Below are 15,066 nucleotides of genomic sequence, written 5' to 3'. Positions count from 1 at the left end.
AATACATTTAGTGAATATTGTAAACTTTGGAAACTTAGTGTAAATTCTAGTAAAACGAAAATTATGATTTTTTCTAGTGGACGTTTATCGCAAAATCCTCATTTTTATTTTAATAATATTGAATTAGAAGTTGTCAAAGAAATTCCATATTTGGGATTGACTTTTTCGAGGACAGGTAGCTTTGCAAGTACTAAAAAGATATTAGTTACTAAGGCATATCGAGCTATGTACGATGTACTTAAAAAGGGGAGAGTTCATAACCTTTCTATGAGATGTCAGTATGATTTGTTCGATAAGATAGTGAAGCCTATTTTACTTTATGGGTGTGAAATTTGGGGGTTCAGTAATATAGATATTATAGAGAGAGTACATTTGAAATTTTGCAAGCTACTACTGAACTTGAAGAAGTCGACCCCAAACTTTATGGTTTATGGCGAACTTGGTGTCTATCCCATGGCAGTCTACATTAAACTGCGTATGGTAAATTATTGGTGTAGAATTGTTCACGGCAAAGAAAATAAGTTGTCACACATTTTGTATAACTTTATGTTTTTTAAATATTCACAGAATAATTGTACGTCTGAATGGGTTATTTTTATAAAAAATATTCTTGAAACATGTGGCTATAGTAATATCTGGTTAGCACAAACTGGCTTTAACACAAAATGGCTAAATAATAGTTTAAAACAGAAGTTATTTGACCAATTTCAACAAAACTGGCGTTCAGATATATGTAATTCGTCAAAAGGTTTATCGTACAGATTATATAAGGATAAGTTTGAATTCGAAAAATATTTAGATATATTACCAGATAGAGATAGGGTTATATTTTGTAGATTTAGAACTGGTAATCATAGATTACCAATTGAAACTGGTAGATGGATAGGTTTAGATAGAGAAAGGAGATATTGTAATTTATGTCAATGTCAAGAATTAGGTGACGAATTTCACTTTCTTCTGAATTGTAGATCCCTAGACGACTCAAGAAAACTGTTTTTGGATAATTGTTATTGTAACAGAGTAAATGTAATTAAATTTTGTAAATTATTACAAACAACACATAGAAATAAGTTAAAAAATATATGTAAATTTATAAAGGTTATAAATTCATTAGCAGGTCTTCCTGGTTAGCCTTTGTCTATCTGTTTTTCTATTATAATAACTAAATGATCTTGTATAGTAATTGTAACATTCATATCTTGTCATGTGCACAATTTATTTTGTATACTATGTATTATTATTTCATTCTTTGTACCAATGTGTATACAATGGTTTTAAAGAATAAAATTGTCTTGTCTTGTCTTGTCTCTTGTAATAACATTTAATTACCAGGATGTCTCATTCCATCCTTAAATGAAAACATTACAATTGCTAACTTACTAGTCTTCTAAATATTATTCTCACAGAAATGCACACACCCACATACACATAAATTTATGTAAAGTTTAGAGTAAAAAAGGAGACTGGTAACGAATGCAACTGTGTCAGAATAAACAATCTAGCTAACTAACATGTTCTCTGTGTTCAGATGAGGAAAATAAACAGAAAACAATGAAAAAAAATTTGATCATTTGCTGACTGATGCTTGACCATTTATGTTAATCATCACTTCCACAAATTATAGGACTAAACTGTATTTCTCCATCAAAAAACATCCTTTAACTTCCCTGAATGCAACTATACTTATATTTGCCATTAGCTACTGCAGGTGCCACTAATCATGGTCACAATCCAGTCCTACATTTATTATTTCCTTGATTATGACATATTACAAATTGTTTTATACCTAAGGGCCACCAAGGGAGCAGAGACTGCTCACCTTTCAAACTACCTCAGATTTTTTCCAAATTAAACAAGTACTAGGTCAAGTTAATTTCCAGAAGAGAAAATCATATATACCATGTTTGTTCCGTGTTTGTTTCAAATTAAAAATGTTAAAAATAGTGGAATGTGAGTTTACAATAAACTCACATGCAAAGAAAGCACACAAGAACATATTAAAGTAAGTTTCCCAAAGACATCTTTCATCTACTTTTCAAATGATATATAATCTTTTTATAAAACCAAACTTCATAATTTTAAAATGACAATAAACAATTTCTATCCTTTGTAAGCCTTTACATAGAAAATGTAGTACATGTTGCAACAAAATTAAACTAGAAACCTGTGACAAGTTTATTTCTAAGAGGATCATTTCTAAAATCACATTTCATTAATTTGCATTTAAATATGTTTAGATGCATAGCCATTTATAATAAATGATTTAATGATAAATTTGACTAGGTGTTTCAGTACCTTGACACTGCCAAAAGCACAATATAAAACTTGTTTACTTCTACTGAAAGTATACCGTTTGTTATTTACACTAAGAGCTGCTATTTTTTACTTTAAAGATAGTTTTCATTCTTAAGCTGGATTTTTTTTTTATATTAATGACTAACTTTTATTTCATTTGCATTGCTAAATATCCTTTTAGTACGTAATTGATGAGTTGAAGTAATGAAGATTTTTTGTAAAAATATTGTGTACTGATTTATAGTATAAAACTTAGTGCATCAAACTGTGCAATAATGCAACCTTATGTGAACATGTTTTGCATACTAATGCAGCAATGTGCATTAGTTAATAAGAAATATGTTCAGTTTGATCTTAATTAGCAAAAATCCATAGACTTACCTGTTATCTAAATCAAGGTCTCTCCAAAAAAAACTTCTCTACACCTACATATATTTTGACAGATCATCAAATCTTTGTCCTAAATTACACTACAAACTTCAAAGTGGGTGATGCATGAATCATTACATATTAACTATGAACATTTACAATTACTCTCTTAGATGTTGTTATATAGTTATGGTTGAACTGGTACAACAGGCGTAGTCAATATAGCAATAACTTCACACTTAACTTTACCTTTATGTCAACCAAGAATATCCATCCAAATCATTCAATTTCTCCTGTAAGGAGAAAATGTACGACAAATTATGCATGAAGGAATGTCACCAGGATTCTTACTACAGTTACAACAATATGCATAATAACATTGTAATTATTATCTTGTATGGTAGAAGACTTTGTGAATGATGTCTCCACTGATTTATTGTAATAATATAGCTCAATACATTTCTATAGGGAAAACCCAATCATTGAAGTTAGGTTTCATATTATTGTTATTTTTTTCTATTTATAAACAATGGAAACAGAGGACTAAAAAGTTTGTCTAGGAATTTTGAAATTTGCTGTGTAAAGCATGATTTTACTCTCTTTCAGAAAGCATTCAATGCCATTTAAATATATAAATGTCAATGAATGTAGCAAAAAGATTCCATTAAAACTAATAGACATTAAAGACAACAATAAGTTTCATCAATTTAAAAAAGTCTCTAGATGAGTATACAGTACAGTATAACTACTGTGGATTCATTGTTATTCATGAGTTACAAATGTGTGTAGATTTTGGGTATAGGAGAACAGCGATTTAAAACAAATAGAGGCAGAAGATACCATAGTGCTCAACAAAATACATATATCCTGTACAGGTATTTGTGAACAAATATAACCAAGAAATAACTATCAATTAAAATGATTTTTCCCTAATTCCACACATAATAAATGACTTCCCAATACATAATTTATAAAATGCTTCGCTGAGCGCAGCCTGATACAACCGCAGAGGTCGAACCCTGAACAGTTGGGGCAAATTTGGACACAATATTCAAGCTTGATACTGTCTGAATTTGGATTGTGATCAAATTTTTGATACAATATAGGTTTCTGACACAAAATAAATGTGGTCAAAGATCTTACAAATCTATTGCGCAATACTGTGAAATTTAAGGTTTCTTCTTTTTTCTTGAAACTTTTCAAAAATTTGAAATTTGTAAAAATTTTGAAAACAAAATATGAAGCCCTTAAAAAAATTGGAACCCCACCATTTTTGAATCCCTCCTTGGAGTAATTACCTCCAAACTCAATCCCAGCCTTTCCTTTGTAGTATGGAACCTTGTAGTACAATTTCAGAGAGATCCATTCACTTAAACACAAGTTATTGTCTGGAAACTAGAAAAATGCTTCTTTTTGGCCCTTTTTTGGCCCCTCATTTCTGCATGTATGGGACAATTACCCCCAAACTCAATCCCAGACTTCCCTTTGTGATATGGAACCTTGTGGTACAATGTCAGAGAGATCCATACACTCACACACAAGTTATTGTCTTGAAACTACAAAAATGCTTGTTTTTGGCCCTTAATTCCTAAACTGTTGGCACCATAACCCCCAAATGAATCCCAACCTTCTACTTGTGGTATTAACATTGTGGTACAATTTCAGAGCAATCAAAATACTTATTCACAAGTTATTATCTTGAAACTAGAAAAATGCTTGTTTTTGGCCCTTTTGGGCCCCTAATTCCTAAACGGTTTGGACCATCATCCCCAAAATCAATCCCAACCTCCCTATTATGGTATTAAACCTTCTTAAAAAATTTCATAGAGATCCATTCACTTAAACTAAAATTATTGTGCGGAAACCAAATGTGTCTTCGGACGACGACGACGACACCATACCATTATACGATCCCAAAAAAATTTTTGCGGTCGTATAATAATTGGATCTTAACATTTCATTTTTCAGGTAGTTTTCATATGGCAAGTACATTTTTTGTATTAACCTTTATAACTACTGGCCATATGTGTAAACTTTTTCCCAAAGAAATAAAAAAAATAGATACACTTATAATTTCACAATATTTTAGTGGCACGTTTTTAAAGGAAAGAACATCCATGACCGGACTTAAAATTATTGAACTGAAAACAATACTGGTGTCAAGGACATTTTGGTACTTAGTTAGGTAAGAGCAACTAATAGAAGTAATATCAAGCTCACAATCAGTAATATTTAACTGTTTTATGTTTTCTATACACGAAAAATTCTTTGGAAAACAATGAATTTTCCCCCAAATTGCACTGATCGTAAGCCTGATTTTACTTCTTTAAGTTGCTATTACTTGGCAAAGTACCAGAATCTCCACACACAGAAAAGGCAAAAAATATATACCTCAGTGTCAAAAGTGAGATATATAGTCTAAAGTAGAAGATGTCCATATGTATTGATATATCCAGCCTACACAAGTACCAAGTGGATGTTTGTATGAGAGGTATATTGTTCATATACTCAATTACTTTGATTAATTATTTAGTTGGTTCTTGCATGCATTCTATATTTGCAGTTCAGAAAAAATTGACAATAATTAGATGTATTTATATGAAAATCACTTGGAAGTGGCTTTTCTAATATGGTAAAATTACTTTTAATGTGATATCATGGATCTGAAACAATCTATATTTAGACATGAAAGAACTGTTAATCAAAGTAATTGCATATAAATAATACCGCTCTTACAAATATCTACATGGTACTAGCAAGGACTTGATTTTTTCCACTCACAAATTAGTCGAACTATGCATTTTGTTAGTTCCTTTAGAAGAGTTTACTTTATGCCAGCATTCATCCTTCAAATCTTAGTGAATATTTAAAGGAATTCCTCTGAGTTTAAACTTTGCACAGATCTATCCATTAATTTATAGCAAAAATCACATGATTATGTAATACTAGGATTAATTATTATTCTTGGAGTACTCATTTTCGTGCATTTCATAGGTATATATGTGAACCTTGAATTTATCTATTTAACTAATAACAATTTACTATTAAGTAAGTAAATTTTAATTTAGAGTCAACACATACATATTAAAACTCAACAAAAAACATTCTATTGGCATCAATGCAAATTTGGTTGAAACAACAAAATGAAATATTTGAGAAAAATCAATTTCTCACAATCCTTATGCATCTCCTCCTTTGTCCTGTTTTTGAATAGAAAGTTTACAGCAGAGACGTAAATCAAAAATATTCTGTTCTATGAATTCAAAACAAAAACTTTTCTGTACAAATCTAATTACAATGAGCAGAATTGTTTTCCAACCAACACAAGTGTTGGCAGGTGTTTTCTATGTAATCAGATCATTATGTTTCCCACTAAATCCCTGTAGCACAAAATCATAGACTGGAAGTGCTGGTGAGAAGGACTCTCCAGCGATAAAAGCTAACATATTGCTTCTCAACTGTTACCAATTACAATTTTTTTTCCATCTTTAAAGATCATTATGAAACTCAATTGAAAAACAATAACATTTTAGTTAATTAGATTATAATTCCAGCAACTAATGAAAATGGACAAGTTTCAGAAAAGTATTAATTACAGCTTTAGAATCAATTTCATCAATTCAACATTTCCAATTTAGTTGCTTCCCTTTATCCTAATTGAGATACAAAAAATCAATTTCTCAGGAAAAAGACATTTTTGTACAATCTGTCAAACAAAGTTAAAGCTAAATAGAAGCCCTTCAAATAACTCAAGATCATCAATCACAGAAGTTCTCTATGTTCCTTGTAATGAATACTAATGGAGTCTGGCATTTCCTGTTTCCTTTTAACAGCTCTATTGCTAGCTTCCTGCTATTTCAGCCATTTTATTTGTCAGTCGTAGGCAACATTTTAGCTTTTAAGTCATAACTATATGTAATGTTATCCTACCACTCACACTTAATAACTGCCTTCTAAAAAGCCATTGTAATTCACCAGACCATTTTGTGACAATTATGAGAAATAAAACTGTCATTAAATTCATACAATTATCTCACAATTATTATTTTAATTCATTTTAATGTGCAATTGTCAATGTAATAAAACAAAAGCAGTCAAAATATATCATATGAAACTTCCAGTGAGGCATTATTTAAAATAAAGAAGAAAAAATAAATGAGACAACAATCCTAGAAACCTAAAATTGATATGAACACATTTTTCTTTTCTTGAAAGTTTCTAAGTTTCTGTAGGATTGACAATAATACTTAGTCTCAAATGGATACATCAAAATAAAGCCAATCAAAATATATATAAATAATTAATATAAATCCAGGGTCACTGACTTTCAGGAGGTTCAGGTCAAATTCCATTATATCAAAATAGTTTCAGCACATTTGTACCAAATAAGCTAAAATTTTCTTAATTCTTCCACAGAAAGATGGGCAAATGTCCTGTGATTGGTGTCTTGCTGAATCAAATCCTCCCAAAAAACGATTTAACAAGAACAGGTTCTGTCTAAAGATGAATACCAGAATTCATTTTGGGTATTACAAATGCAAATCTAATTAAAATCCAGAACCTGTGTTGAAGTTTTGCTTACATGGATCTGACAACACTCTATTTTACTTTCTGTTCTGGTAAATTTGACATCAGCCAATTAAATTTTCAGCCTACAAAAACCAGAAAATCCAGAAAGCTCTATAGAACAGAAAGTAGAATGGAGTGTTTTCAGCAAAACTTGAACACAGGATCTGTATTTTAAAGAGGTTGCACAAATGTGAAGTTAAGTGGCTTGTAACTAACAACATTCGTAGACTAGCAGATTTTTATTTGCCCTCGTATATTGGTATCACGTCCTCATCGTCGTCTGCGTTGTCTGAAGACATTTGGTTTCCAGACAATAACTTTAGTATATGTTAATAGAAATCTATGAAATTTAAACACAAGCTTTATAACCACAAAAGGAAGGTTGGGATTGATTTTGGGGGTTATGGTCCTAACAGTTTAGGAATGAGGGGCCAAAAAGGGGCCCAAATAAGCATTTTTCTAGTTTCCAGACAATAACTTGTGGAAAGGTGTATGGATCTCTCTGAAATTAGACCACAAGTTTCCATACCACAAAGGGATGGTTAGGATTGGCTTTGGGGGGTTATGGCTCAAACCGTTTAGGAATAAGGGGCAAAAAAGGTGGAAAAACAAGAGTTTCCTGGTTAATGGACAATTATTTAAAAATACAATGTTATTTTTGGATTACCTCCCTTACACTGCTTTTAAATTATGTATCAAGAAATGTTGTATTGTCTTGAGGTGATTAGCTGTCAATTTATTTTTAGAAGTTACTATTAAAAATGCTGATTAAGGAATATTGATTTTAGCCATGATTACGTATGTCATTTTCTATTATAAGGCTTTTATGATGTATTTTTAAATGGGTAATTATGGTTGCAAACTCCATTGGAAATTCGAATTGAGATTATGACCATATCTTGAGGGGGAGGGGGGGGTCAATTTGCAACAGCATTAGTGTATTACACAAAAGCAAAAAAAGGGGGGTAAAAAAAAAGTTTTAGGGGGGGGGGGGGGCAATTCGCAACAGCATAGTGTATTGCACAAAAGCAAAAAAATTGAATATAAATTCAAATCATATAACCAATTCTAAGTCCTTTGACTACAGTTATTCTGTGTCAAATATTTAATTACAATCCAAATTCAGACCTGTATCAAGCACGAATATTGTGTCCATTTTTGCCCCAACTGTTCAGGGTTGGACCTCTGCGGTCGTATCCAGCTGCACTCGGCGAAACAATTCATTATACATGATGTCATTCTAAATTGATAATTTGGTTGTTAAATATTTCAATCCAGATTTTTCTACATATATGCAAATGAAACTAATTCACCTCATTATGACCTGTATCATTCTTACTAAAGCAAACCTTAATAGTACTTTTAACAAGAAATGATTTTAACTGGATGCTGTTTCAATGTCTCCCAAACAAATTCCCCATAAATATATTCCCCTTGGAAATTACCTTACATGCATGTCAAATCAACTAAGGTACACAAATATCATCATGATCATAGACAGAGGGTGTCAAATATTTCATGCATGTCTAAGACGAGAACAAATTAGGTTCCGCAAGGTAGGGGTTGACTGGGATGAGGGTGGGAAATTTGGAATGGCACTGGAAAATTAGAGTGTGTTAGATAAGGACAGAAATTTTGTTTTTCAAGAGGCCACCTACTGACCTGTCTCAAAGAGTTGTTGCAAAGGTAGTTTAACATGTAGAGTGTGTGGCACTCTCTCTACAAAAGGCATAAGATTAAACTTCCCTGTTCAGCCCTGACGTGACTATGAATTATACATCATGCACAGCCAACTGGACGCACCACTTTGGCAAGGGTCTGTTGGTAGAAGACCAAGTGACCATATTTCTAAACTCCAGTCACCCTTGGAGTGTGTCACATTAGATGTTGTTACACACTAATGTAAGGATATTGCATGAAAGCATATGTTTAATTTTCATACATGAAAGCAAAATTAAGATTTTGAATGATGTTTTTCCTTATGTTAATTATGCTTCCTTACCAGTATTAGAATGTGTTGGCCAAGAAGTCAAATGACAAAACATAAACAAACAATAGTTTGAGACTTTTATATCAAAACATCAGGTGTTGACCCTTGATCATGTTGGTAGTCATTGGTAGTACATGAGTAAACCAATAAATATGTCATGAAACCAATAAATATGTCGTTACCTGGAATTATCAAACAGCTGAAAAATATAAATCCTAACAAAGCAACAGGACCTGATCTGATTCCCTGCAGAATCCTGAAAGAGACAGCAGAACAAATAGCACCATACTTGAAGGTAATATTTAATAAATCCATCAAATTAGGAACAGTACCATCAGACTGGCTCATCGGTAATGTCATCCCGATTTTTAAAAAGGGCGATAAAACAGATCCAGCAAATTACCGTCCTGTCTCTCTTACATCTGTCCCTTGCAAAATTATGGAGCACATCATCTTTAGTAGCATTATGAACTACCTGGATGACAACAAACTCCTGTCATCATACCAGTATGGATTCAGGAAAACCACTCGTGCGAACAACAGCTTATCAACACCACGGAAGATCTAGCTAGAATAAGAGATAATAAAAGCCAAGCAGATATACTGATACTGGACTTTGGTAAGGCCTTCGATACCGTGCCACATCGCCATCTTGTACACAAACTCAGAAACAAGGATATTGATAAGTACACAGTAAATTGGATAGATAACTGGCTCCAAAATAGAAAACAGACAGTACTCCTAGATGGCTATAAATCACAACCTGCAACCGTACAATACTGTACTTGGCCCTCTTCTATTTCTGCTATACATCAATGACATTGGGGATAATTTAACAACTGATACCAGCATAAGACTCTTTGCAGATGATTGCTTATTATATAGAGACATCAAAACTCATAATGATACAGAAATATTACAGAAAGACTTAACTGAATTAGAAAAGTGGTCTATTGATTGGAAAATGTCATTTAATCCAAAGAAATGCTACGTTCTACAGACAACACATAACATCCGTAATAGAATTATAAGACCATACTTCTTACATTCTACAAAGCTGGAACTAAAAGAACATAACTCATACCTAGGGGTGGAGCTAGACAGCAAGCTCAATTGGAACCATCACATTACCTCAAAAATTAACAAAGCTTCACAACAACTGAATTTTATAAGAAGAAATTTATAGAGATGCCCTCAAGAAATTAAACAACACGCTTACATTGCTCTGGTAAGACCACATCTGGAATACAGTAGCTCAGTATGGGACCCCCATTGAAAGAAGGACATCAAACGTATAGAAATGGTACAACACAGGGCGGCAAGATTTGTAACCAAGAACTACAACTACCAACCCGGCTCTATAACCCCAATTATACAATCTTTGAATTGGCCTACCCTTGAAACAAGAAGAACAGCAAATTGCTTAATATTATTTCAGAAAATACTGTACCACCAAGTAGCCACAGAAATTCCCAAATACTACCCCTTCAACAACAGGAAAACATGTTATAGCCACACAGTCAGCATCATGCAGCCACAATGCAACACCTCCAAATACGAATTCAGCTTCTACCCGAGAACAATCCGAGACTGGAACCATCTACCAGGAAACATCGCAACTGACAAAGACTCGGACACTTTCAAGGAAAACCTCTGGTCACACTTCCATCCTGAGACCAGAGACACAGTGATACAGTGATGCTGTAAAGATCATCCTTGTTTTTATCCTGCACCGACCACAAGTTTAAACTTGTATATATTTATTTTTTTTTTCGGTTTTGTTGATCACAACTTGTACAGCACCTGCACTTGATGACACAGCATCAGCGTGATGGTATTTTTCCGTTGCTGATTAACGAAAGAAGAAGAAGAAGTCAAACACCCTACTATAAACCAGGTATTATAGCGCTTCCTAAGTATGATAAATATTTAGTAGTTTAATCCAATGTATTTTAATTTGTTCTTTTAATCATTTAATAAACTGCTTCCCTGAGCGCAGCTGGATACGCCCACAGAGGTCCAACCCTGAACAGTTGGGGCAAAAAAGGACACAATATTCAAGCTTGATACAGGTCTGAATTTGGATTATAATTAAATATTTGAGATATTATAAGGTTTCTGAATAAATGTAGTCACAGAACTTGAAATTGGTTATATGAATTGAATTTATATTCAATTAAAGATTTATTGCTGTTGTGCAATACTTAGTAATCAATAGCTATAAATAATGCACCAAAGTTTCATGAGAACTGCTGAAAGCATTTTTGAGTTTTTGTCCAAAAAATGGAAAATCCCCCCTTTTTTAATGAATAAAATCCCATAACTCAGAAATGTAAAATCTAAAATTTATAAAATTCTAAAGGGAGCTTACATCAACAGATATAAACAATTCATCAAAGTTTCATGAGAACTGCTGAAAGCATTTTTTAGTTATTGTCGGAAAACTGGAAAATCCCCCCTTTTTTAATGAATAAAACCCCAAAACTCGAAAACGGTAAATCTGAAATTTATAAAAAACGAAAGGGAGCTCACGTCAATAGATATAAACAATTCACCCAAGTTTCATGCATATTGGTTGAAGCTTTTTTGAGTTAATGTCCGACATGTTGACGACGGACGGACAGACGGACAGACAGACAGACGGACAGACGGACATACAGACGGTCAATGGTATACCATAATACATCCCGTAAACGGGCGTATAAAAACTATAAAGAAGTGTAGATATGTGATAGCTTACAATGTAATTTTCCATATCAATTTTATTTCCATGAGCCATAACTCCTATAAAAATAGTTGATTGGCACTGATTATCGAACTTGTCCAAGACATTAATGACATAAAAGTTCAATTTAAAGGAATGTAGGCATGAAATCCTTAATAATGCATTTTTTTTTAAGTAAGAAGATGTGGTATAATTGCCAATGAGACAACACTCCACCAGAGACCAGATGATATAGAAGTTAACAACTATTAGTCACTGTACAGCTTTCAACAATGAGCAAAACCCATACCACATAGTCAGCTATAAAAGGCCCCAAAATGAAAAATGTAAAATAATTCAGCCTCAAAATGACAAATGTAAAACAATTCAAACAAGAAAACTAATTGCCTAATTTATGTACAAAACAATGAACAAAAAAACAAATATGATATACAGCAGCAGGGATTTACATTTCAAAGGGAAATAATTCCTGTAAAGATAGTTGATCAACACTGATTTTTTTAACTGATCTAAGTCTTTGCTGATACATATAAACATGATAAACATTTCATAAAATTCTGACAAGCCTGTTAAAGAGTAATGTACAAAATGAAGGCTTGATAGCACTTACAATGCAATTTTCCATTATGATTGTAACTATGATAGAATTTATATTTTCAAGGGACATTACTCCTGTTAAAGTAATTGATCAGCACTGGTTTTGGAACTTGTCCAAAGCATTTCTAATATTGACCTTTTGACAATGTTTGATAAAAATATAATTTTGTTTTAAAGACCATACATACAGACACTTAAACTTTCCAAGGGGCATTACTCCTATAATAAGAATAAAAATGCATTCCAATATCCTCCCCTGATGCACATACCTTATCGGTCAAATGGCAATTACTCAAAATTTGTTTTGGTTCTTTTAAACATTTACATATATATATATCTCCTACAAGAAATGTAGGCATGATAGAGACTGCTTACACTTTGATTTATCAGATATAATTTATATTTCCAAAGGGCATAAATAACTCCTGTAAAAATAATTAATTTGTGCAGATTGAGCTCATCAAAGACCTATCATATAACCGTTAATATGATAAATAGTTTATATATTTCATAATAATCTGACATGAAATGTAGGGGTAAGAGTGCTTTCAAAAGTGCATAACTTCTTTAAAATAGTTCATTAGCACAGAACACTACTTTTTAACTCATCCCAAACAAGTTGGTTTGGTGATATAAGTATTTGATATACATTGAATAAAAATCTGGCAAGAATTGAATGCATGAAAGCACTTACAAGAAGGGACAGACGGAGGCAGGCATGGAAAGACTCCCTATATTTCTATACCCCTGACCAAGTTCAGGCAATGAACCAGCAATTTGTATTCAGAAACAAAATCAAGAACCATTCAGTGGAGAATAACCTGGCATGAAATACAGGAACACACCTAGGGACAGTAGAAGAAGGCCTGAAGGGGTGGCCATATATCATACTACAGAGCAGAGTATCAATAGAAGTATACAGCAATTCTATCCTTTTACCATGCTTTGTAAGAGATTGAAACCTTCTGCAAGATAAAACAGAAGCTGCACGATCACTAAATCTAAACTATTTAGTTTATCCATGTTATCTATTTATTTATTTTTTCAATTTTGCAGAGCTGAATTTTGAAACACTTAAGTATAATGAGGTCTACTCCTTGCAGGAATAAAGAGAAGAAAAAGAAAGTTCAATATGCCTGTTAGTTGTAGGTTACACCCAGTATAAGTGGGGGGGGGGGGGGTCAATTTAAATTTCAAAACTATCTCAGAGACTGTCTTTGACTTTGTATCAACATAATGGGTTTTTTTGGTAGTTCTGGAAGATAAGTGTTTAACAACTACCATATGTTATCTGTGTTAGGACACAGTATATTTACTGTGTTATTTGTGCACATATATTACAATTTCAGTCAATGAACTGGATGAATCATAAGACATAACTCATACTTTCACTTTCTGTTTGAGATATCATAATGACACTCAGTTTCCGGTTGCTGTATATTACACTATCATTCTGAAGCACTGTAAAATGGATGATGTTTGTTGCAGTCATAAACTTACCTCTTACTGTTTCAGTTTTTGAAAAACTACAGGATCAATGCTGCTGGAAACCTAGAGTTTTGTTTATGGTAGTCTCCCCTTGAAATGCTACATTTTATGATGTATTGTCTCCCTTCGAATGCAAAAAATTATTGTTAAAAATGATCAAAATGTTATTGGAGTCTTTGAAGTTGAACACAAGGATTTTTATAGCCTAACTGTAAAAATCCTTATTGAAAATAATTATCATAGTATTACTTATTACTTAGATAAAACTCAGTTTCTGTCTCAAGTAAATGGGTTTGTGTCAGTGACTTCAATTCAACTCATGTTGGAGATACCCTAACCAGAGACATATATACACTCTCTGCCCTAACTAAGAGATGTAAATTTAACACTCCCAAATTAAAACTTAGTCAATTAGCAGAGCAAGAATGTCTCTGAGAGTAGTAAACACTGTCATTCGTATCTTTTTTTCCCTTTCATATTAGGTAGTTCGTTACTGTTGTTTTCAAGGTTATATTAAAGTGCAAAGTAAATTTTAAGATTTTTTATAAATTTCGTGCATCCGAACTGAGACTACTATGTTGTACTAGTCACAGATCCGATGCGCTTTTCTTGATTTACTTTTATCAGGAGCGCTCAAACCAGAGGCATGATAAAATATTGTATTGTATGTCTCTGCTCAACTCTAAACATTTGAAATCCAGATCATGGTAAAAATCACAAGGACTCGTTTAGCAGATTAATTTTTTTTAATTTTTATTTCGTATTTCCTGTCTATTTGTATTACATTATTAACGTATTTAACGTTAGCATCAATATTTCTATGGTATTTATTTTAGCAATGTGCAGTTTACTATCCAGGCATATCCGAATACTGAAATATTGTATTATAATTATGTCTCTGGTTCAATCGTGCATCATTAAAACTGGGACTTAACATGATATTGGTCCCAGATGGAAATGAACTTATATATATCATGGCCGACTTATACGTTCACAGAAAGGATTGTGTAATTCAATCAAGGATCAAATCCTT

At 32.5% G+C, this 15,066-nt stretch overlaps 1 protein-coding gene across 5 annotated transcripts in view; it reads right to left on the bottom strand.

Moving 5' to 3' along the window:
* LOC127711900 (choline transporter-like protein 1) overlaps positions 1-14,126 on the bottom strand; it is a 60,995-nt gene extending 46,869 nt beyond the window's left edge. For 3 of the 5 annotated variants that reach the window (XM_052218087.1, XM_052218059.1, XM_052218093.1), the window contains exons 1-2: positions 14,046-14,126; positions 2,914-2,957 (exon numbers count right to left, since the gene is read on the bottom strand). The gene's annotated coding sequence lies outside the window, so the exon portion shown is untranslated. Of the gene's footprint in view, positions 1-2,676; positions 2,838-2,913; positions 2,958-14,045 lie in introns of those variants that run through there. The other 2 variants (XM_052218073.1, XM_052218066.1) reach the window with 2 other exon arrangements.
* Between the last annotated feature and the right edge of the window lie 940 nt (positions 14,127-15,066).

The sequence above is a fragment of the Mytilus californianus genome, unplaced genomic scaffold (genome assembly GCF_021869535.1).
Source record: "Mytilus californianus isolate M0D057914Y unplaced genomic scaffold, xbMytCali1.0.p SCAF_1, whole genome shotgun sequence".
Classification (NCBI taxonomy): Eukaryota; Metazoa; Mollusca; class Bivalvia; order Mytilida; family Mytilidae; genus Mytilus; species Mytilus californianus.
Note: the sequence above shows the minus strand (reverse complement) of the source record. Positions and strands in the feature narration are given on the sequence as shown.